Genomic DNA, 22,857 nt, shown 5'->3' with positions numbered 1-22,857 from the left:
CAGGTCCACCCCAACCCCATCTCTAACCCCGTCAAGCAGTACATAAAATATGAGTTGTTCAAATCAGTGGTAATTGGGTAATCTTGTCAATGAAATTTCATATATATATATAGTATGTCCACGATAACAAAAACTAAAAATGCATCATGATGATGAACCATTTTAAAGGGATAGTTCACCAAAAATAGAAATCATGTCATCATTTACTCACTCATGTTGCTCTAAACCTACAAAAGATACAATACAATAGAGGTGTTCGGGAGGGGGTTCACACACAGACGTGGAGACACTCTGAAACAAAGCATGTTGATTCAACTGGTTACCTGATTTCATCAGAATAACAGTGTAACTCAGACCCTTGAGATGCTAATCCATTCAGCCTGATAAGATCAACAAAGGCCCAGCTGACCTTTGAGGTTAATGTCCGACAGAGTTTAATGTCTGACAGCTTGATTGCCTCAAAATGGGGAACAGTGTGCAGAACTTTCTCAGCTAAAATACTATTGTTTTGGAACCTAAATTAAACATTTTAATATAATATCACTACATTTCTCTCATAGGGTGCAAGATTTCTATAGAGCCTTCCAGGTTCATTTTAAAATTTGTGAACTGAACTTTGAACTAGTTCATGTAGAAAGTGAACTTTCCCAACACAATTTGTGACATTTGCCTTAGTTACAGAATTCACACCAATAAACGTACTCAGTTTAAATACTAGTTTAATACTCTTTTCCCGAGTCAATTCGTTCATTTCGTTCGTTGAATGAACCAAATGACACGAAAAAAGATTTGTTCATTTTGATAAAAGAATTCGAACAGGAAAGTCACAAACGCGCATTCATCGTCTGGAATCGTTTGCACTGAAACTGTCTTTTGGATACCACTAAAGTGCATTATAAAAATCCTGGAATGTTTTCGACAAAAACCTTAATTTCTTTTCTACTGAAGAAAGAATGACATGTATTTCTTGGATGACATGGGGGTGAGTAAATTATCAGCAGAAGTTTTTTTTAAAAGTAAACTACTCCTTTAATATGAGCGGAGTGGAATAAAGAAAGTGTTTAGCAGGATTGATATTCAAAACGGTAAGCATGCGCTGCTTTGTTTAGGGTACAGTATATGTATCTGCAGCCGGCAGCGTCGGTTTTCCTTTTTGAATGACAAATATAGACTAATATATCTGCAGAAATAGACAGTTGGCTCATTACACGCAGACGCAGAACGCACATTCTAGCTGACAGTCGCCTGTAGTTCTCTCGGTGTGTTCAAGTGCAGCTTTTTACCCCGACGAGAGGCGACAACACAGTCGGCTTCCATCAGCGCTAGTTCGCCGGCATCGGCTTGGTGTGTTCCAGGCTTTAGCTACTTACATTAATAATGTTTTAATTCTCCTGGTTGTTGTCCCTTTATTCCCCAAAATGTACATATTGTTACCTTATACTTACATGTAAGTACTTTATAGGTACACTATAATTTCCGAAAGTTATACTGTAAATTCGTCTTAATTACTCAGTACTTTTCGGGCTGTAATCTAAAGTGTCAACTCTCTCAATTGACAGTTGCTTGCATTTAAAGCTGACAGTGAATCTTCTGAAACCTTTAATCAATGACCTTTAATCAGCTCTATTATAGAGCTGTAACCAATGAAGAGGAAATGTGCCACATAAGTGTAAAAAAGGCATACTAATTTACTGCTGAAAAGACACTGCACCAATGGCCATTAAAGCTGAATGTAGAGTCTACCATATGCAAGATTTGAAATAGAAAATGATACAAATAAAACCCTTGTTGTTGCCCACTGCAGTTTAATTTGCAGATCTCTCTCGGCCAAAGTAAGCCATGGGGAGCCTGTGCTCGTTGTGTTTATAAAGTATCATATAACAATATGGTGCTCAGAGTAAATATGATACATTATGATTTCCATTCGCATATGATTTTTTTCTCGCTAAGTGAGGAAAGGGCCAAGTATAACATGCTTAAAAAATGTTGTTATAAAATATCTTATTTCATCCTTTTAAAAAACCTGAATAAACAAAAATGAGGATTAGCATTCCCTTAGTAGAACATGAAGGGCTATATCTCTGAAAAATAAATCCCACTTAGAGCCATTCTGGCGCTAAGATGGCCGTCTGCTTCCTCCTCTCCTCTCTGCACATTGAAAACAGCTGAATGATGCATAAGATCCAGTCAAATATAACCTTAGAATAAATGCAATACCAATTCAGGGCTCTCTTATAACATGAGCAAAAGAAAGAGAAAAGCCCAGTTCCATCCCGCCAGCCTTTCTCCAGCACTAAATAATGGATTGTGGGTAGGTAAACGTTGGCAAATCCCACATTCTTCCAGGACCCAGACAAAGAGGTCATTGCACATGCCTCTTGGGGTTTAAATTGGAGAAAGAATTTGCCCTTTTCATCCACCTCACTTTCTTCCCTCCTTCATGCTTCTGCAATCCAGATGTAAGAGCCAGGAGACATCAATATCATGGATTTACAGATCATACGCTACTGATAAGGATCAATTTGGTATTAAACATTCAGTTCTGTACACATGCAGTCTGTACAAAATAGGGACTACACTGTGATCAAGTCAGAGTGTTCACACAAAGAAGGACATTCAGAGTCTCAGTCTTCGACCGCAAACCTCTCACGGACTGTCTGATGCAACTACAATCTGATTGACTATTACCATGGTAGGGCAAAATTCAGAATTAAAGAATCATCCGTTTGAATTTGAGTTCAATTGGCCACAGGAACTGGAAAGTAATTGCTAATAAAAAAAAAATAAGATTAATATACTAAACTGCAAGTAAATTCAAAGAAATTCAACCAGGAAAAGCATTCTGCAAAATAAAGTGTTCTTCCACACTGGTCCATAAAAGATTATTGTCAACCGGAATTTAAAAGGACTTTGTCGATTCAATCCTGAATGGCACACAGCCATATGTGCTACAATGCAAGGTCTAGGGAATGTGCTGTATTCATTTTTTCAATATGTCCCGTCAGCTGGGAGATGCAGCATTCGGAGATGGTTTATAGTGGTGTGTGGCCAATGAACGTTAAACCAGGGGAGATAACAGCTCAAGGACGTCCAATGACAGAGCTTAAAAAGAAAGCCCCAGCACACACAAATACACATACGCTCAGACGTCAGAGCTCTCGCAGGATAAAGCCTATCTAAAAGAAGGCTGTGTAGGAGCAAAGAGAAGGACTCTCAGACGGACCCCTGAGATGATAAGTGGGATGCAGCCGGTCATTTGCAGCATGTTGGAGCTCAGTTGGCAAAGCGTCTGTGAGCTCCCACAGGAGAAACACACGGTATATTAATATAGCCTACCAGTTAAGATGGAAAAGAGCTTGCTTTTCTACTGAACAAATGCCTTTACAGTTCAACCTTGTGAGAGATCTGCGGTCGCACTGAGTCGAGGAAATGATGGGACAAGAGACAAGGAAACAAAGTGAAAGACCATTTATACTGCATTTATCTCTCTTGATGCCAATGTGAGCATGAAAGACAGGGATTGTGCCTTAAAAGGATTATTCACTCAAAAATGAAAAGTCTGTTATCATTTACTCACCCCCATGTGGTTCCTTCTTCTATACCACTTTATTTACAGTGTCATTGTTACACGTTACATGTAGTTTCTGCAATAGCTATAAATTATGCATAATGCAACCAAACCCTAACTAACCCTTTAGTCAGTGCAGTTAGTTGTTATTACTCAGTAATTAAATGTATAAAAAGTGTAACATTTATTCAAATGGAGTACAAAACATTTTTCATGCAGTTACAACATATGAGAACTGGAGCACCATAAACTCTGAAATACCATAAACCAAAACACCAAAAATAGATTTATTGATTTGAAGTTCTATTTAGTAAAATTTAGTAAAAAAAATTTAGTACAGTGTTTATCATTATCCATAAAAAAAATATATATTTTTTAGGACCTAGTCCTAATAAACCCATCATAAAAGTGCTCTATCCATGATACAATAATCATACGCACTGAAATAAAATAGTGAATGTTTTATAGCGTGGGTGTTGAACTGAGGGTTAATAAATGACAGCAGTATTTTTGGTGTTTTCATCTTTTCCTGCATGAAATGAGGCCAGGTGACACGGCTTCATTATCTCCACTATTAAGAACAGCAATGTAGTGAGTTACTCAGGAATTAGCCTGAACAAAACATTTAACAACTGAGTTATGTTACAGAAACTGGTTAAAATGTGTGTTGCTGCAATCCTTTCTTTTTTCTGAATTATTCAGAGCCTTGGAAATTCGATTTGAGTGGTAGAGGTGAACATTGTTTCTTTTTCATATTGTGTAAATAATATTAGTGTCAAAAGGTTTTGTACATATCCAGCATTCCCCGTGATTAAAATGCCATCAAGGGAAATGTTGTTTTTATGTGTATGTGTGTGAGTGTGTGTGTGTTTTGTTCTTTAAGCTGGGCTGGCCCCAAGCATTAAATAATGTCAAAACAGTCTCGTGTAATGAGCCCCATATCTGCGGATGAAATATTTAATATGTTTCCCCCTTGGGCAGCTCATCTTTAATGAAAGAAAGCGGTTTTGTATCTGTATTTACATAAAGACAAAGAGAGAATATCTAATCTGTATCAGAATTACAATAAAGCAGAACTTAATTATTCCTCTCACATTGTAAGATTGCTTTTTGAACACTTGCTGGCTATGATTACAATTCAATTGGAACTTATTACTGGTGAGTAATAATCCTGAAATCTTGAGCAAAAACTTGATTGTGGAAAATGAGAAAAATATATTATGCATATAATTATGCATGACATTTGCAATGGTATAGGAATTACAATGTATGATATGCCGACTGGCTCATCTAACGTCTCAGAGATGTTTCATTCATTTATCCATGATGGAGATTGAGATATAGAAGGTTGACATTTATGCATCATCATAGCCAAATTATCATACACAGATACACTCATATACACATATATACACTCACCTAAAGGATTATTAGGAACACCTGTTCAATTTCTCATTAATGCAATTATCTAATCAACCAATCACATGGCAGTTGCTTCAATGCATTTAGGGGTGTGGTCCTGGTAAAGACAATCTCTTGAACTCCAAACTGAGGCCACGTTTACACAAAGCCGGGTATTTGGCGAAACGAATATTTTCCCCCTCTCCATTTTCAAAAATAACATCGTTCACACATCCGCATAAATACGCCGTCGAGCGCCTTCATTACTATGCCAAACCTATTGGCGGCAGTGTAGAGAGAAGGATAACACCATGCAAGCCAATCAGAATCCTCAGAATCGACAAGAGAGAACCTAAAACGCCGTTTCTCCCAGTTCACACGACAACACATAATCAGCGTTTTCAGAAAGCTCCACTTTCTGTAATAAAAACTGTTTTCGTGTAAACGAGAGGCCAATCCGCAGGGAAATATCTGAGTTTTCACTTCGTGTAAACGGGGCCTCAATGTCAGAATGGGAAAGAAAGGTGATTTAAGCAATTTTGAGCGTAGCATGGTTGTTGGTGCCAGACGGGCCGGTCTGAGTATTTCACAATCTGCTCAGTTACTGGGATTTTCACCAACAACTCAAGCACAGAGGTTTAAATACACAGACAAACAAGCTAAACAAGATAACAAGGGGGTGGGGTTAATTAGAAACACCTGGATAGACTAATAAAACAAGAACAAGTACAAAGGACTACAAAACATGGCACAGAACAGGAAATAACAAAAGTCCACACAAGACAGGAATTGGGGCAGTTGCATACTTTCCCATTAGTATGCATCATTTGCGCTGTGATTACCCGTCACATGTTCTGTATCATTACTCATTTCTCAGTCTTTATCAGCCTCATTAACTGAGCGTCCAGTGCGAATTATTGCCTCTCTACGTGTGCATGTCCGAACCGTTTCTGTATCTCAAGATTTCCCGTATTTCTGATCGTCGCTTTACTAACCTTATCTGATTGTCTACAGCCTGCCTCTCGACCAACACCCTGACCTGGATACCGATTCAAGCCGCCTGCCCAGACCTTTATGCCTGTCCCTGTTAACCGAACTCACGCCGCCTGCCTACTTCAAGCCTGGTTTCTGCCCGCAGTCAGCGCATCCTTATTCAAGAATTCTTGTGTTTCTCACTGACTGTCTTTGTGTTATTAAAAGTTGTTGCATATGGATCTGCCTCAGCCTTCTGATTCGTTACAGTTGTAGTCAATGCTTTTTTACAGTGAGCTTTTTGTTTTGTTTTGTTTTTCGATGCATTTTTAGTCAAAACCTATAGTTATACTATTATTTATTATCTATTTATTGTTGTTCTTTCCTCATTTTTAAAATATAAATAGCATCATCATACCGTCATGGCTTACTCAAACTTGTAGAGTCGTTAAAAACAAACGTACCTTCCATAGGCCTACATCACTTTTGGTCACTGCTGTATGTACATATTTGTATATGTGTAGTGTAGGACATATAAATATAGATATATACACTCACGTTAACTCACATAGAAAAATGAACTACATAATGTTTGCCTGAAATAGAACATTTATAAACTTCATTATATTAATAATAAAATTTAATACCGGGTGGCATTTACTTTAATATAAAATATCATATTTTTCAATCAAAACGTTTCAGAAAAAAAAAAATTAAGTGAATTTTAAATTAATAAATAATCAACATCCCTGCTGAAAAATCATCTTAACTAAGCCTAAGCCAGTTTACTGATGTAAGTTGACAGCTTTGTTTGTTTGTTTGTTTTGTTTTGTGAAAAGAGGTTTTTTTGTCAGCTGGTCAGTCTGAGAGACCAGCTGAAGACCAGCTTGACCAAGCTTGGTTGACCAAATTAAACCACATCAAACAAGTTAACACCAGCAAAACCTTTTGGGCTGTTTTTTTTCTTCTTCTTCTAAAGGGAAAATGTATTTGGACAATTTCTGATTGTCAAGCATTAGAGAATCACATTAGTGAATAATAGTTAACGTGATGAACTCCACCACTGGATTTAAGGGTAACTGACAAAATATACATCTACTTAAAAATGATTTGAGTAACAGTTAAAAAAAGCTAAAAGCATGGCTAAAAAATATGTATGAGAAAGGGTCTAGGATCTTTTGTTTGCATAACCCATTTGCTATGGTATCATGTTATCTACTGCAAAGGCATTCAGTGTAGCATAAGCATCCAAATATTTTGGGGCCACTGTACAGTGAAAACTCTGTCACAGGCAATGCCAGTGATTCAAGAAGAGCTGTAAATCTCCCTTTTTAATGTTAGCTTTCCTACACAGCCTAGCAGTATCATAAACTGATTGGTTTCCCCGCATATCCAGCTGAAGGGAATTAGATTTGATCCCTTTTTCCCGCTTTGAATGACTGAGTGTTTGGCCCAGAATAATGTGCCATAAAAGAGCTCAGCAATGAAGAAAATGGTTTCCCTTCCTTTTCAAGCTCACAAATGTTAAACACCTTGACAGCGTCCTACAGTGGAAAGAAATGGGCTGGAAAATGGGAGTGTGACATCCAGACAGATGGTGTCAGAGTCCTGGAACAAGCAAGAGGAAGAGGGCATATGCCCACATTTGGACTGGCACAACTAAATCTTCTGGCAAAAACCAGCTCAGTCTAACATACAGCAGTCAAGCAGGATTTATCACACCACAGTGTTTCAGAAGACAAAGACCCCCAAACGCCACAATCTGTGTGTGTGCGTACTGTTTCCCTGTTGAAGGAGATTTTGAGCTAGTCTTAATCCAAGTGTGACAGAATTACACAGATTTGTGGGGCAGTAACAAAGTGAACAGGATCTTTGCAAAGTAAATTAGTGTCACTCTTGTCTTGCGAACGACTGAGAAATGGTTCTGCTTATTGCCAGGGATCATCATAAACACATTTACCAGTGACTGAAGCTCTCTGATCACAGTATGCAGCAGGATTCAGTTCATTATAATGAGTTTCAACTCACCCCTCAATACACTTGGGGGAAATTGTTTTGAAAACTTCCAATGTTGTAAAATAGCGACCAGAATGATTCGACCCAGAGTCCGTGTGTTGCACAATTCCGGTCAGATCCAATATAGACGGCACAGCACCGTTCTTTACTCCTAATCGGTATGCAAACCCAGTCTTGTTTACAAAACAATCCTCAGTGAAATGAAGCGAACAGACGGACGATGTTTTACCTCATCAGCTGTAGTGGAACGTCATTAAGAATAAAGTTTATCCATGCAGTCCTATCGGAATCCAGAGGAAGCATATCCAGCCACTGTCTTCTTCCACAACCAGGCACTGCACAATATTTTGTATTGCTCGGTAGCTCGATCCAGTTTGTCATCACGAGGTAGGAATCTATGTTATTTAGCTATGCGTGTATTGCGCGAATCGGTGGGCGGGGCTAAACCGGCCGTGTTGAAGTAGGCGTTGATCTTCTTCTGAGGGAGTCGTGTTTTATCCTATTTGACGTCATAGTTTCCTACTTTTGAAAAACAAGTCGTTTGCTGAGGCTGTTGTCAATAAAAGCTTTTATTGGACTAACAAGGACGTTTTCAGTTATGAAACATACAGGATATTCTTATAATATGATGACCTCAAAGATGTAAAAAGGTCAAGGAAAATTTTATTTCTCAGTTCATCACCCCTTTAAAATAGTCATTGGCAATGTTTGTTATTGTGATTCTTTGAAATGATAAACCTAAAACCCAATGGGTAAAATTTGGCCCTAATCCTAAATTTGGGAATAAAGGGTTAAAATTGAAAAAGTGGATATTTTGGTGTTCAGTGAACTTATAGCTGTAATTTAATGCATAGTTTCTTGGGTTTTCCAGGGTTAAGGTCAGTTTGGACAAGTCTATTCACCAAACAGCCTCCACATTTATTTATTTATTTACAAAAGTAATCAGGTGCTCATTGTAATCATTCAGCAGCTGAATTCAGCCAGACAAAGGGTGAAGTGTAAGCCTGCTGGAAGCAGAGAAATTAGAAGCCTCCACATCACATTAATGCTCCTTGCCAGGAGGAGAGATCAGCCGAGAAGAGCCCCTCAATGGATGAGTGGGGTCCAGATTCCTCCAGGACCGCAGTAATGTGTGCCTGAATCCAGATTAGGAGCATCATTGACTCAGCGTGCTTGGCCGAGAACCAGAGCTTCTACCATGCAACCAAAATGCACTGACGAAGAAAGATTCAGCTTTGATGACACCCTATAAATATTCCCATCTCTTTCTCTAACCACCCTTTTCTCTTTCTGTTTCCCACTTTGACCTTTATCTTTCTTCATCTCACTTCATCTCTTCTTTATCTTTCCACTCCATTATGTCTTTCTCTCTGGGATGCCTTCTTTGAGCAGGGGAATAAAGGCAGGAGATCTATTGGATGGCAAACTCACAGAAGAAGATGAGGCAAATTGCTGTGGAGAGAGAGGAAGAGAGAGAAAGGGAGACATTGCTGCAGGAAGAATACAAGCACATTAGTTCACAGCAGACAGTGTTTCACAGGCCCCGCTCTTCTACACTACATCACACAGGCCTGCAGGCGAAGCAACAGTAGGAACCCGAACCACAGACGGGAGGTGCAGGAGAGATCATCAGTCTGTCTCTGGTTCCTCCCTCCCCGGAGCACTGCTTGCTTCTGGTGGAAAAGCAGATATGCGTATCCAAACATTGGTGATTTTGGTTGGTGGGTGGAAGACCAGAGATTGAGCGCTTTAACCAAAGACTCGATCATGAATTGTCACACATGGCCAGCAATGCGATGAAAATGCAAATGGCCAGGAATTTCAAAATCAGCCACAGTCAGTGAGCTGGATGCTATACAAAACAGGTGTTTTACCTTTATATCTTAGTTTGAGCCAGGAGTAAGCCTTAATTAATTAAGTACATTTAAAGGGTTAGTTCATCCAAAAATTTAAAAATTCTGTCAGTATTTACTCACCCTCATGTTGTTCCAACCCTGTAAGACCTTCTTTCATCTTCGGAACACAAATTAAGATATTTAAGATATTAAGATCGCTCCTGCATACAGTCCGTAGGCTTCTTGAGGGACTGGCTCTTGCTGTCCCCGAAAAGTCATTAAAGACATCGTTAAAATAGTCCAAGTGACTACAGGGGCTCAATCTTAAGTTTATCAAACGACGAGAACACTTTTGTGTGCAAAAAAACAACAAAAATAACTAATAACTATTCGTTTATTTCTCCCTCTGCGCGAGTCAGGTTACTAGTTTAATAGCGTAAGCTTCTGTTATTGTACGTCACACGCATCACACACACATGATCAGCGTCGGCCAATAGTGAGCCTACGTGTGACGTAGCTCTACGCAATCACACTACGTTAACTGACTACAGGCCCATGGAGAAGGAAGTGAATAGTTGAAATAAAGTCATTATTTTTGTTGTTTTTTTGCGCACAAAAGTGTTCTCGTCGTTTGATAAACTTAAGATTGAGCCCCTGTAGTCACTTGGACTATTTTAACGATGTCTTTAATGACTTTTCGGGGACAGCAAGAGCCAGTCCCTCAAGAAGCCTACGGACTGTATGCAGGAGCGATCTTAATATCTTAAATATCTTAATTTGTGTTCCGAAGATGAACGAAGGTCTTACGGGGTTGGAACAACATGAGGGTGAGTAAATACTGACAGAATTTTCATTTTTGGGTGAACTAACCCTTTAAGTAGCTTTTATAAACATGCCTTAGAAGAAAAAAAAAACATTACTGATGTGTGGAACTTGAGACAAAACAAGGGCACTGACATGTTTAAGATCAGTGCAAGTTGCTTTCAGAAGAGACAGGCCTAACATGCATTTCTGGGACAAGACTTAAAATGAATTGAACTGATCTGTCACGTAATAATGACTATGGAAAATAAGCTATTCTCCCGTGGCAAACGGTTAGAGTATAATGTCACAAAGTAGCAGGTAAAGTGCCCCATTGTGCTATTTTAAAGTTATCTAATGTTGTTTTGGAGTGCATGTGCAATAGAGCACCAAAACGCTGTTCCGTCAGCAGCAGTTGCCTAAAGTCTCTAATGCCAGTACACCACAATGCATTCAACAGGACACATAGTTTTTCATAGGTAAAGTTGCTTACTTAATTGCATAATTACTCAACACTTTACACAAATTAAGACAAGTTATTGTAGAGCTGCTTTTCAACTGAAACTTAAGCTAATTCACAAATTATTTTCCTGTTTATTAGTTGTTAAGCTGCATTGAAAGGATCTATATTGTATAAAGGGTTAAAGAAATGTGACTTGACAAGTCAGAAACAGCATTTTAAACTTGACTGTTAAACGTAGTCCAAAACAAAGAAACAAACAAAAAAAACATTGTTATTAACTACATGATTTATCATGATTAACTATTTCAAATTCAAATATTAACTACAAACAAATTTTTACCTTAATAACATACAAAAGTCACAACAAAAGTCCCAGAGTTACCCAGTCGGAGCACTTTTGCCAAATTAGGACAGACGTGATCATGATGACACAGGGTAGTAGAATATATGTAAATGAATTCACACATTCATCAGCGTTGCATAGTAATTCATTTTCTATTTCACTGATGGCCATTCCGCCAATTAAATGCAGCTACAAACTCCTGGTACACTGAATACTAAAGTAGTCTGAATAACTACAGCAGAGTCTTTGATGTAAGCTATAAAAGTGTTGAAAGTGAAAATTTCTCTCACTCACAGTTCCAGTTTACATTTGTATTGCCGAAGCAGTTGCAGCTTAGCAGGGGGACAACTCCTTCTCTCTCTCTCTCTCTCTCTCTCTCTCTCTCTGCCTAAGGGGTAAAAGATGACAGCGCAGCCCATTTTTTCAGTTATACTATAAAAGTCTACCTAAGCAAACACTCTTGGGAACCCTTCATTTCCGAAGTAAGCAATCCCACACTCTTGCACACTGACACACACAGACACGAGTGAGCCCTTCATCTCAGGAGTTCGGTGTCAAACTCAGCTTTTTATCGCAGTGCTAAATTTATACATTTATATAAAGAAGCATAGGGTGCTCTACCCAATAGGGACTTACGGGAGGTAAATATGAATGCATAGTTTTTGTCTCTTTAAGTTCGAAAGAGCAGCTAACACTTCAGCGCTAAAAGCTCAGAAGCTTTAAAGGTCCTGTTCGTCATGATCCGATGTTTCAAACTTTAGTTAGTGTGTAATATTGTTGTTAGAGTATAAATAATACACGTAAAATTATAAAGCTCAAAGTTCATTGCCAAGCGAGATATTTTATTTAACAGAAGTAGTCTACATTGAACGGCCCGTTTGGACTACATCCCTACTTCCTTCTTTAATGACGTCAGTAGAAGTTTGACTAACGTCCGCCCCCACAGGAATGCTCCCTCAACTCCCCCAACTTGCGCACTTCTTATAACCTACTGTGTTTACTCAGCGCTTACGGTGATTTTCTGAAGTATTGGGTCGAACTCCGGCACTCTGACTTTGTAGGCATTATTGTCCGACTCGAAGTGAACACCGTTTCTGATATTATCATCATTCCGTGAGATGAAATTGTCCTGAGAGCCTGAGCGCGAGCTCATGAAGCTCCGCCCCCTGTGCCGAAAGCAGCTTATTTGCGTTTAAAGGGCACACACTAAAACAGCGCGTTTTTCTGAGCTCCAAAAAATTACAATTTAAACATGCTGTAAAAAATGATCTGTTGGGTATTTTGAGCTGAAACCTCACATACACATTCTGGGGACATCATAGACTTATTTTACATCTTGTGAAAAGGGGCATAATACGGCATCTATTGCTTTTAAAGCTAGCTTGCTATTGCTCAGAAAAGCCGCTCAGAAATTGCCTACCCTACCTTTAACTTTTACTCAACTCAGACTATTCCTTATGGGGTACATTTTAATAGAGAAACACCCAAACACATTCACAACTCTGCTGTGAGCCTGTTGCTGCTGTGATTGGAATCTGTAAGTTGATCTTTCTTTTAGCCTGTGATTTGCATGTGTGGATAATCTAATATCCCTATTCTTAAAAAATATATCTAGAAATTGTAAATATCTCTGTCCATACTCCATGTAGTCGCTCTGCAAGGACTGGCTGACCTTCCTACACCTACCATTACTCAGCACTCTCACACACACACACACATACACACTCAGACACACTATCTGTTGTTGGTGACAGCAGGAGGAATAATAGGGGTGCAATGATTGCTCCAAAGAGCAATTGATTTAAAGAACTGTTTTTGAGGAGGGGGATTTCGGATTTCACCTCCCTCCATTTACCAAGTCTGGTCAAGGGCATTTCAGATGTTCCATTTTTTACATTGCAAACATATTCAACAGCTTTACCAGATGAACTGACAGAGGAATTCTGACAGTGCAGTCAGTCATTTCAGAGATGATAGGAGGAGACGGGTCGCTTGTACATTCGAGTAAAATAACCATTTTTATTTCCACTATATTTCAACCATTTACAATGCAATCCTAAGCACGTAACAGTTACAACCAAATATGTCTGTATATGTATAATTTTCACAATTATGTTCTGTCTTGTCTTCTTCTTCTTTGGGGTTTTACAGCAGCCGGCATCCAATAAGTTGCATTGCTGCCACCTAAGTGCACTATATCCTATTATACAAACCAGTAACATTAACATAAATCTCTGAATCTAATTTCTGTCACTCTACATACATCATCTGGTATCTGGAATGATTGGCAATGTGCTATGTACAGGCGCATTTGATTGACATTCTAATTAGCACCCAATAAACGGCTCTGGACATTCGTAAACCACGCCTCAAATACGAGAAAATGAACATGTGGTTCCCAGACACAAGCCTCAATAGCTACGTTTACATGGACACTATCGGAATGAAATCAATACGATTGATGAATACGATCAAGGTGAATGATAAATAAAGTAATCGGGTTGATGTGCGCGTCTATATGTCACAAGATTCAAATCGGAATTGATTTTTTGACATGCGCACAATGCACGGATATGCCACTGGTTACGCATAACTATTCTCCTCTATTGGTTCTTTATTTGTTTTAAACAACAGACTTGGATATTTAGCCGTCTCTGGTCATGATTTGGAGACGACGAGCATGAACCGTTTTGCAGTGCTGCATATATTTATCATAAATGGATGAGATGAGAATATCAAGCATTGGTAGGATGTTGTCCTGCTTTACTTCACAGACACTGAGTGAAATGAGAATTTTATATATAGGGATATAGGGAAATATAGGAGTATAGAATATAGGGAAAACCCATAACGTTAAAGATGGTGGTTGTATGCACATGCCCCGCCCCTCCTTCTGGAAAGCCAATTGTCTGTTTTTAAATCAGTACAGCCGGGAAACATTTAAGCCTATCGTCTGGTTCCACTGACTCATGCGCACGGTTGAGGTTTGCGACAGCGGAGACAATTTGGCGACAGCCCTGTCTGTACAGAGGGCGATAACAACGCGAAGGCAACGGACTACCCAGATAACAGTTAGTTAAAGGTTTTTTTTTTTAATATTATTTTATTTTACAGAACACATAAAGTCTGTCCATATCGGGGTAGACACTCAAAAAAGAAAACTGAGAGACAAAGAGAACAAGACAAAAGAAAATAATATTTAAAAAAAATATTGTACTGTACACAGTGATAAAACAAATGACATTGAGCATTTGTTTAAGTGCTTGGGACAACACCGACATTCTGGATAGAGACGTAAATGAAATTGGTGTCGTGAACCCTTGCGCATGCGTAGTAAAAGTATAACCTGTGGGGGAAAAGGCATTTTAAACCTTGGGGCAAAGTCATCAAACTTTTCAGAGATTTTTATCATATTTTACTGCTGTTTCGAAACATGAAGTTTTGATGTCCCGGTGACCAGTGAAAGTGCAGTTCTGACTCTCTGCCCATTCATTTAGATAGGAGCCTGGTCTTGTTAGTCCGAAATAGCGTTCCCAAGATGGCAGCTGAGTGGCATGTCTTGCCTAAAAGGACTTTGGTTACCTCAAGTTTAATTAGTCTAATAAACTGACCTGTGTGAGTATTAATTCAGCACTTGTGTGTAAGGCTATGTTGTTGTTTTGTTTGTTTTTTTGTTTTGTTTTTTGTAACAGAAAAGTTATATTTTTGGACAAATGTTTCACACCAAAAGTGAATCAAAAGTGAAAAGTGAATGAAGTGTTCTTTATCCTTTGCTAAGCTAGTATGCAAAAAAACAAACAAAAAAAAACAGGTTCTTATGATTGATTAATCCCTCCTGCCAGAACTGCCACAGGTGATTATGGGGGACGGTTGTATTTTCACATGGCAGTTTGCTTCAGATTTAATGTAATTAAAAACGTCCATTAAAAATGAGAGGCTGGGAGTTTAGGAGTTGAGTATGCGAGTGTGTGTCCACATGCATTTTAAAGGCAGATGTGCTTGAATCGGTATGTGTATAAAGCCCACCTTGCTCATCGTGTCCACAACAGCTGCGGCCAAATGAACTTCACTAATGCAATTACAGAGCAGCTGTTGCATCCAGACAACACAAAGGTGCATTTGAGCAAGTGTGTGTGTGTGTGTGTGTGTGAGAGAGAGTGTGTGTACACCAGCGGAGGCATCAGTATACATAACTGAGCAAGCTGTGGCCCCAGCAGGGCTGAAATTGGATTAGTGTCAGCCTTGATAAGACGAAGGACAGTAAAGGGAAGAGTGAGAAATTGAAGAAAAGAGCATCGGCTGTAGTAATTTCATTTCCAGATCAGGTGGCTGAAGGTATAAAGGCACTGCTATGGTGCTCCAGTGCAGTAAATGGAATATTCATGCACTGATTGCTTCCTTCCCCCTCTCTCTCTCTCTCTCTCTCTCTCTCTCTCTCTCTCTCTCTCTCTCTCTCTCTCTCTCTCTCTCTCATTCTCCGTCTCGCCTTCTGTCTGTCTTTGTCTGTATTTCTTTCTTTTCACTTTTTATCCTTCCTGCATTGTGCTAGCTGTCATTCAGACGCTGTAATCTTATTGTGTTCCTGCCTATGGCTCGGAGCTGTGAGATATGCTGTATAGCAGGCCCAAAGGGAGGTGCTAGCCAACACTGTAGTAATGGCTTTTGGTTAGACTGAGGACTTGTGAGTTTCTTCTTGCCGTTTAAGGCCTAGCTTTGCAAGCATCATGTAGTCCAGGTTTTACAAATCACTTCCAAACAAATAAATTCAAATGCCAATATTCATGTTGCCCATTGCCAAGGACCTGAAATGTCTTCCAGTGTATTGATAATGTGTCATTCGACTCTCGCAGGGAGTAAAACTGCTACTCTAAATACTTTTACTTCTTCCAAGGTGAAATGTGTCACTTCTGAGTTAACAGTATTAAAATGAGTCAATAGAGTGCTGCAGGGAGAACGTATTTTTGTAGGCCAAAACGCGGAAACTAATAAGCATTTTAGCAGTTCTGGTTCCTTCGAAGTCAATGTTTTTGGGGTTTTTTTTATCCTTTATTTAACCAGGTAAAAACCCATTGAGATTACCTGGCCAAGATAGACAGCAAAATTACATCACATCATTACATACGTACAAAGACACAAAAAAAGAGCCAATTATGCACTTACAAAGAAATTTCAAAGAAAACATTGACATGTGAGGGAGTCCAACTCAAAACATCTCATTCTCAACTTAAAAACACTTAAAGGAATCAATTTACTAAGTTATAAGTTGTTCTGCAGCAAATTCCATGTAAAGGGAGCAGAATAAACAAAGGCCATGTGGGACAGAAAACAAGACAACATCTTGAGAACGGAGAGAGTACTGACCAACACTTTTTTTCGTAAGAAGTGAACAGTAGGATGGTAGCACACCAAGAATAGCCTTATATATAAATGTGAAGAAAAAAAAAAAAGAAAAAAAAAAATATATATATATATATATATATATATATATATATATATATATATATATATATATATATACTGTATATATATATATTAGGGCTGTGCAAAAATTAATTGCGATTAATCGCATCCAAAATAAAAGTCTGTGTTTACATAATATATTTGTGTGTGCTGTATATAATTATTTTGTATAAATAAATACCTATGCATGCATGTATATATTTAAGAATTATTTGCGCTTAAATTCTGTATATATATATAAATACAAAATCTATATTATATAAATATAAATATTTTATATATGAATAACACATTTTCTTAAATATATACATGCATGTGTGTGTATTTAAATATACAAAATAATTATATACAGCAAACACAAATATATTATGTAAACACAGACTTTTATTTTGGATGTGATTAATCGCAATTAATTTTGCACAGCCCTAATATATATATATATATATATATATATATATAAAAATTAAGAAAAAATAAAACCGAACACCTAAAACCAAAATCATTACACCGAACATCTCATCTACTTAGCCTGCTTTTACATCCTTGTTCGCACTCTTGCAATCTCGCACTCTAATTTGCGGGCATCAGGGAGCCATTGTCAATATGCGGGAGACTCCCGGAACATCTGATAGCGAGGGGATTAATGAAGATGTCGAAAACAAAACGCTCCAAGGTTTGGCTGAATTTCACGTATAAAATTACGCATCAGAGTAAGTGTGCTGATTTTCTGAAGCCTATAGAATCACGACAATCCATTGACTGATGGCGCGGGCGCCGCCTTAACGCTCTTACGTTGTTTACACTTTAATTACCTTTTTTTTTCTTCTGGCGATTGTATTTAGGATTCAAATTTCACATAAGTTGTATTCATCTGTGAAGACTTTTCTTGATGAACAAACTGTGTAAGATGGTCACATTTTCTGCAATAATCCAAAAACCAATGAAAAATTTTCCACATTTTTTTACAAAAATCCATCATTATACTGCATTGCCAATCTATTGCATTGCATTCATGCCTATATTGTTTGAGTGATTAATTGTTTTATTAAACATTAATGACAGCATTGTATTGAACTATCATAGTAAATATTTTACTGACTACATGTATAGCCTATTTACAAAACACGAGCAAGAGTGGCGTTCTTCCGAATATCAGCATGGTTGTGATTCGAGGCACACATGAGACCTAACCATCCTTGCTAATTTTCAAATAATCAGAATGACTAAGAATGTGAAATTACTTACAATTCAATAAACAAAATGTTAGAAACTTAGTTTTTATGAATAATATTCCCAGTTACTTAGTATGTTTGCTCCACCAAAGGAAATATTTCTGTAGAGCAACACTCAGGAGTAAAGTTTACTTCATGAATTAATTAAACGTTGGTAATTCAATGTCTCAATCTTTATGAGTCATTCATTCACTCATCCATTCCTCCATTCATCCATTCCTCCATTCATCCATTAAATTAATAATTTAATGATTCAGTCACTTACTGGGGTGCAACCAAGAGCCACCTGAAGAAAAAAAAAATCGCCCCCACCAATGTTCTATACCTTACAATCTACTACAAAAAAAAGTATTTTTCTGAGGCTCTCATGCAGCATCACCTAATATATGCCACTTGCAAAGAGATACAAAGCCATACATTTTTAATTGTGCAGCTCAAAATGCTGACAGAGGTATGAGAGTCTCTCCCCTGAAAATTTATATTTCTCAAATAATTATTATGGTAAGCTGATTATGTGGATTTACGAAAGCCTTTTTCCGTGAAGTGCATTTTAGGTTGGGGGTAGAGATACAGAGCGAATAACTTCAGTGCATAAAAAGATTCATCACACTGCTCACAGCTGATCATGTTTGTTTGAGATCTGTGATCTAGAACATAACCTGCCCCAGAGCAGGCAATGAACCCTGTTATCAGTATCAACATTCCCACCTAGGAATACAGTTCAAGGGCTCAGCAAAAGTGATAATGTTTCTGAAACTAATTAGATCTAATATTCGATGTCAAAACTCCTTTCATTAAATGTGATTCCACAAAGTGTTACGTTACCCCAAAAACATGTTTTTAAAGTCTATGATGAGCTTTGATTTTTAGTTTGAAAAATACCAGTAGGCCCTAAATAATTCAATGAGCGCCTGAAGTTAGAGCTTTTTGTACATTCATTCCGTTTGAGAGGCCTAACAATAATAAATTATAGAATTTGGTGTTCCAGTGCAACTGTAATAAGTTTCCTGAACTATCAATATTTGAGGTAATGAAAGATCTAATTCAACCGTTTACTTACTTCTATAGTAAACGGTTGAATAAATATCTACAGAAATATCAGGCATAAACAAAACTTAATCGAAGAAGATTAAGTTAACTTTAAAATTGTAACACTGCTTACTCATGTGAAACTTTTACTAATATTTGAAAACAATAAAATAAAAAACAATGATATATCAATCTTCAACTAATATAGATGTATAGTCTCTCCTATAATTTAAAGTGCAATTGAAAGCACAGAACATATGGCATTTTAGTAAAGTGATTTTATTAGAAGCTGTCTGCTACATGTCCATGTCATCAATCTGATATCCATCAACCCAGAAAAAAAAAACTGACTTGAAATGTTATGGCCATATAAATCAAAACAATGTCTGTTTTACATCCTTCTAAAAGCCTGCAAAGCAAATGTGAAGGTCACACCAACCTCTCTGAATCAATATCAATAATAGCATTAAAAACACAAGATGAATCGTCTGTGCTTCACTGGGGCTTTGCAGTTGCATCCCTAAATGGTAAAATAGAGCACTCCAACATCTCAACATTAGTGGAAGATCAATCCATGAATATGAAACAGGCATTTGGCTTCAGAGTTAGAAGTGAAGTGATCATAGACATTTTAACTGCTTGTGTGGTTAGACATGAACCCCCGTGGCCGAATAAAATTATGCTATTGAATTGATAGACAAGAACGTTAAGGTCTCTGTGAGAATTGTGGATTGAGACGGGGGAAAGAAAGAGGAGAAATAGGAAACAGACGCAGACGGGTATTCAGAATTCATCTATGGGGCATAATGGCTTCGGGCTTGTCTGCCAAGAAATTACCATTTCCACAACGTGTGAATTATCCACATTGCCTTTGTATGGTCACGTTCCTATTAAATAAGCTGCAGACTCAATCCTATCTACAGGGACCACACAAATGATTTGCCAAATAGTGAGTTCATATTTGAAAATGTAGCAATATTTCCGTGAACTCATTCTGGTGGTAAATAGTCACACTCATTGAATTAGCATTTATGAGTGAATACATTTTAGATATGATGATGGAATTTGCATTCTTCACCACAGACCTGGTCCTGAAACTATCGGGCTTTATTATGCAGAAAATCCATCAGTGCCATACCACAGGATGTGCTGCCATGTACATGCGTTAGTAATATTTTTGACTGTATTGTAAACACAATTCATCCATCATTCAGCAGTGAGCAGCAGCACACATGCAGGCCGATAAACATAAAAGCGTGTCATAGCACTCGAGTTCACAGTACCAGCTGTATGCTGGAGATGTTTCAAGGAGTTTTGCATCTTTAAAATATTCCATCTTTCTGATTTTTTTCCTTACGAAACAACAAATCAATAAAACATCTTATGCAACTCTTTAACCTGCCATAAAAATAAAACAGCAGTTCTGCAGAGGTTTTCAGAGCATTGGCTTTGGAACCATAAGCATGCCGTCCTCCCACACATCTATGCACATGCATTCACATAAGCTGCATTCACACACACACACACACCGCATCATAGCTCCTCTGAGAGCTCCTGATTTGCCTCACAGATAGACTGACATGGGATTTTCGAAAGACTTCAGCATGAAGCTGAAATGCTAATGCAAACAAATGATCGAGGTATTTGTTATGCATAATCCTCAGAGGCCAGAGTAAAAGTAACTCAGATGAAAAAGAGGGAAGGTTCTGGAGACAATCTCTCTAAAGTATTCATTTGAATAATTATTGTGCATATGGGGAGGTCAGGGCTCTTTGCAGGGTAAGTTATGTTTGAATCTTAATTTCAGTATCCCTAAAAGTTGTGGCTAGATTTAAACGTCATACTCATAATTTCAAATGGAATACCATTGAACAGTTTAAAATTAAGACGAATTTGAAAATATGATCTAAATGTACAATGCTCTTTTTTCTCTATGTATAGGGGAGAGAGCGGGGCACAAAGGTTGTGCCCCGCGCTCCCCTAGGCTTTTTTTCTATATAGAAAGTACTCTTGTTTGTACAATTTGCTTGGTAAATAAATAAATAAAATTGTTATTGCACAGAAAAAGATACAAATTATCAAACACTTGAATTCTTACATCAGGGCAAGCTGTCACGGATGGTGCACTCTAAAAAATGCTGGGTTGTTTTAACCCAACTTTGGGTCAAATATGGACTAACCCAGCCGCTGGGTTAAATTTTTACATTACATTTTTAACCCAACATTTCGGGTTTGTCCATATTTGACCCAAAATTGGGTTAAAACAACCCAGCATTTTTTAGGGTGTGTCACGATATGGTCTTGTCTCTGTCATGTTTTGTTCATGTTATGTTCCATGTCTGTCATGTGATTCCCTGTTTGTCATGTGATCCTGCCATGTGTCTTGTCATTGGATAATCGTTTGTTCATTGTTCATAGGTATCCCTTGTCTTGTCATTAGTCTTGTGTATTTAAGCCCTCTTGTTTGCCATGTGTCTGTGTCAAGTATTGTTTCCTTTAACCACTGTTGTGTCAGTCTTTGTCCATGGTTTTGTTTCTTGCCACGTCATGCTTTTGTTTTATGTTTAAATCTTGTCATGTTTATTAAAAAATACTTGACTCTAGTGGGTCCGTTACACATGGATACAAATGTTTGTTAGTGAAGTTTTATTGTGTTCTCTTGTGTACTCAACAGCTAGGGCTACTGCAAAAAAAAAAAAATAGGTTCATACAATAAAAATATTCTTAAATAAGAGTTTTGAACAAGGCATTTAAAAAACACATAACCGTCACTGTGATACAGCTAGCCTGTCCTTGTTACCCCTGATCTCAGTCATGTTTATGGCATTGTGTCCTGTATACAGTTGTAGCCTGCTATATAGCATGCAAAGAGATAAGTTCAGTTTTTTTTTTTTTTTAAACAGCCTACAGATAGACTATGTGAGATAGTGGCTGATATGCTGAGAGGTTTTTCTTGGGTGACTGGAAACAAAGACATGCTAATTGTTGGCTTGTGATGAAACTACATGAGCACAATTCACGCTTTTCAGGTTCATTCCCCACACACCACTAATTGCACTGTGTCAAGCGCTCAGTTTATATAAAGTATATGCCTCCATCGTGCAATGATTGGATATGATCGGTTATGACTATATGACTGGTTCGTGGCTACGATAAATCCCGCCTCTTCGTGCGCCAGTCTGCCTGCATGCAAGACAATGAAGGCGTTAATGAGAGCATTAATTAAAAAGTAACTAAACAACTCAACCATTTAGATATCACCGCTTTATGTAACGTCAAAGTCAAACTTGAAATGGCCTGAAAGCATGATGACTGGGGTGGTTTTATTGATCAAGATTGGGGAAATACGCTGTCTGTAAAAAAAATGTAAGTTGTCTCAACTAATTATTATTTAGTAACTAGTTCCACAGAATTTTTACGTTCACTCAGTTTCTCTCTTCATATTGTTGCTTCAATTATTATTTTACTGGCCCACTTGACTCCAAATTAAAAAAGTGTGTTTGCTCAACTAGTTTTATAGTTAATTCAACTATGTTTTAGTTGGTCCAAACCTGATGACTGCCAAAAAATAAGTTGACCATTAAAAAGAAAAGCTAAACATTAGGTCACAAATAATATTGTTTAAATTGTTACTGCCTTTAGTTATTTTGGAATAATATGTAAACATGCGTAAACCACTAACTTGAATAAATAGAACATTGTAGCCTGTAAAAATACAAAATAGAATATCATTTGTT

At 37.8% G+C, this 22,857-nt stretch overlaps 1 long non-coding RNA gene across 1 annotated transcript in view; it reads right to left on the bottom strand.

Annotated features, from left to right (window-relative positions):
- The window catches only part of LOC148977020 (uncharacterized), a 59,543-nt gene that overhangs the window by 8,931 nt on the left and 27,755 nt on the right, over positions 1 to 22,857 (bottom strand). The window lies entirely within an intron of this gene.

This window comes from Pimephales promelas, chromosome 12 (assembly GCF_988280905.1).
Source record: "Pimephales promelas chromosome 12, fPimPro1.hap1.1, whole genome shotgun sequence".
NCBI classification, from domain to species: Eukaryota; Metazoa; Chordata; class Actinopteri; order Cypriniformes; family Leuciscidae; genus Pimephales; species Pimephales promelas.
Note: the sequence above shows the minus strand (reverse complement) of the source record. Positions and strands in the feature narration are given on the sequence as shown.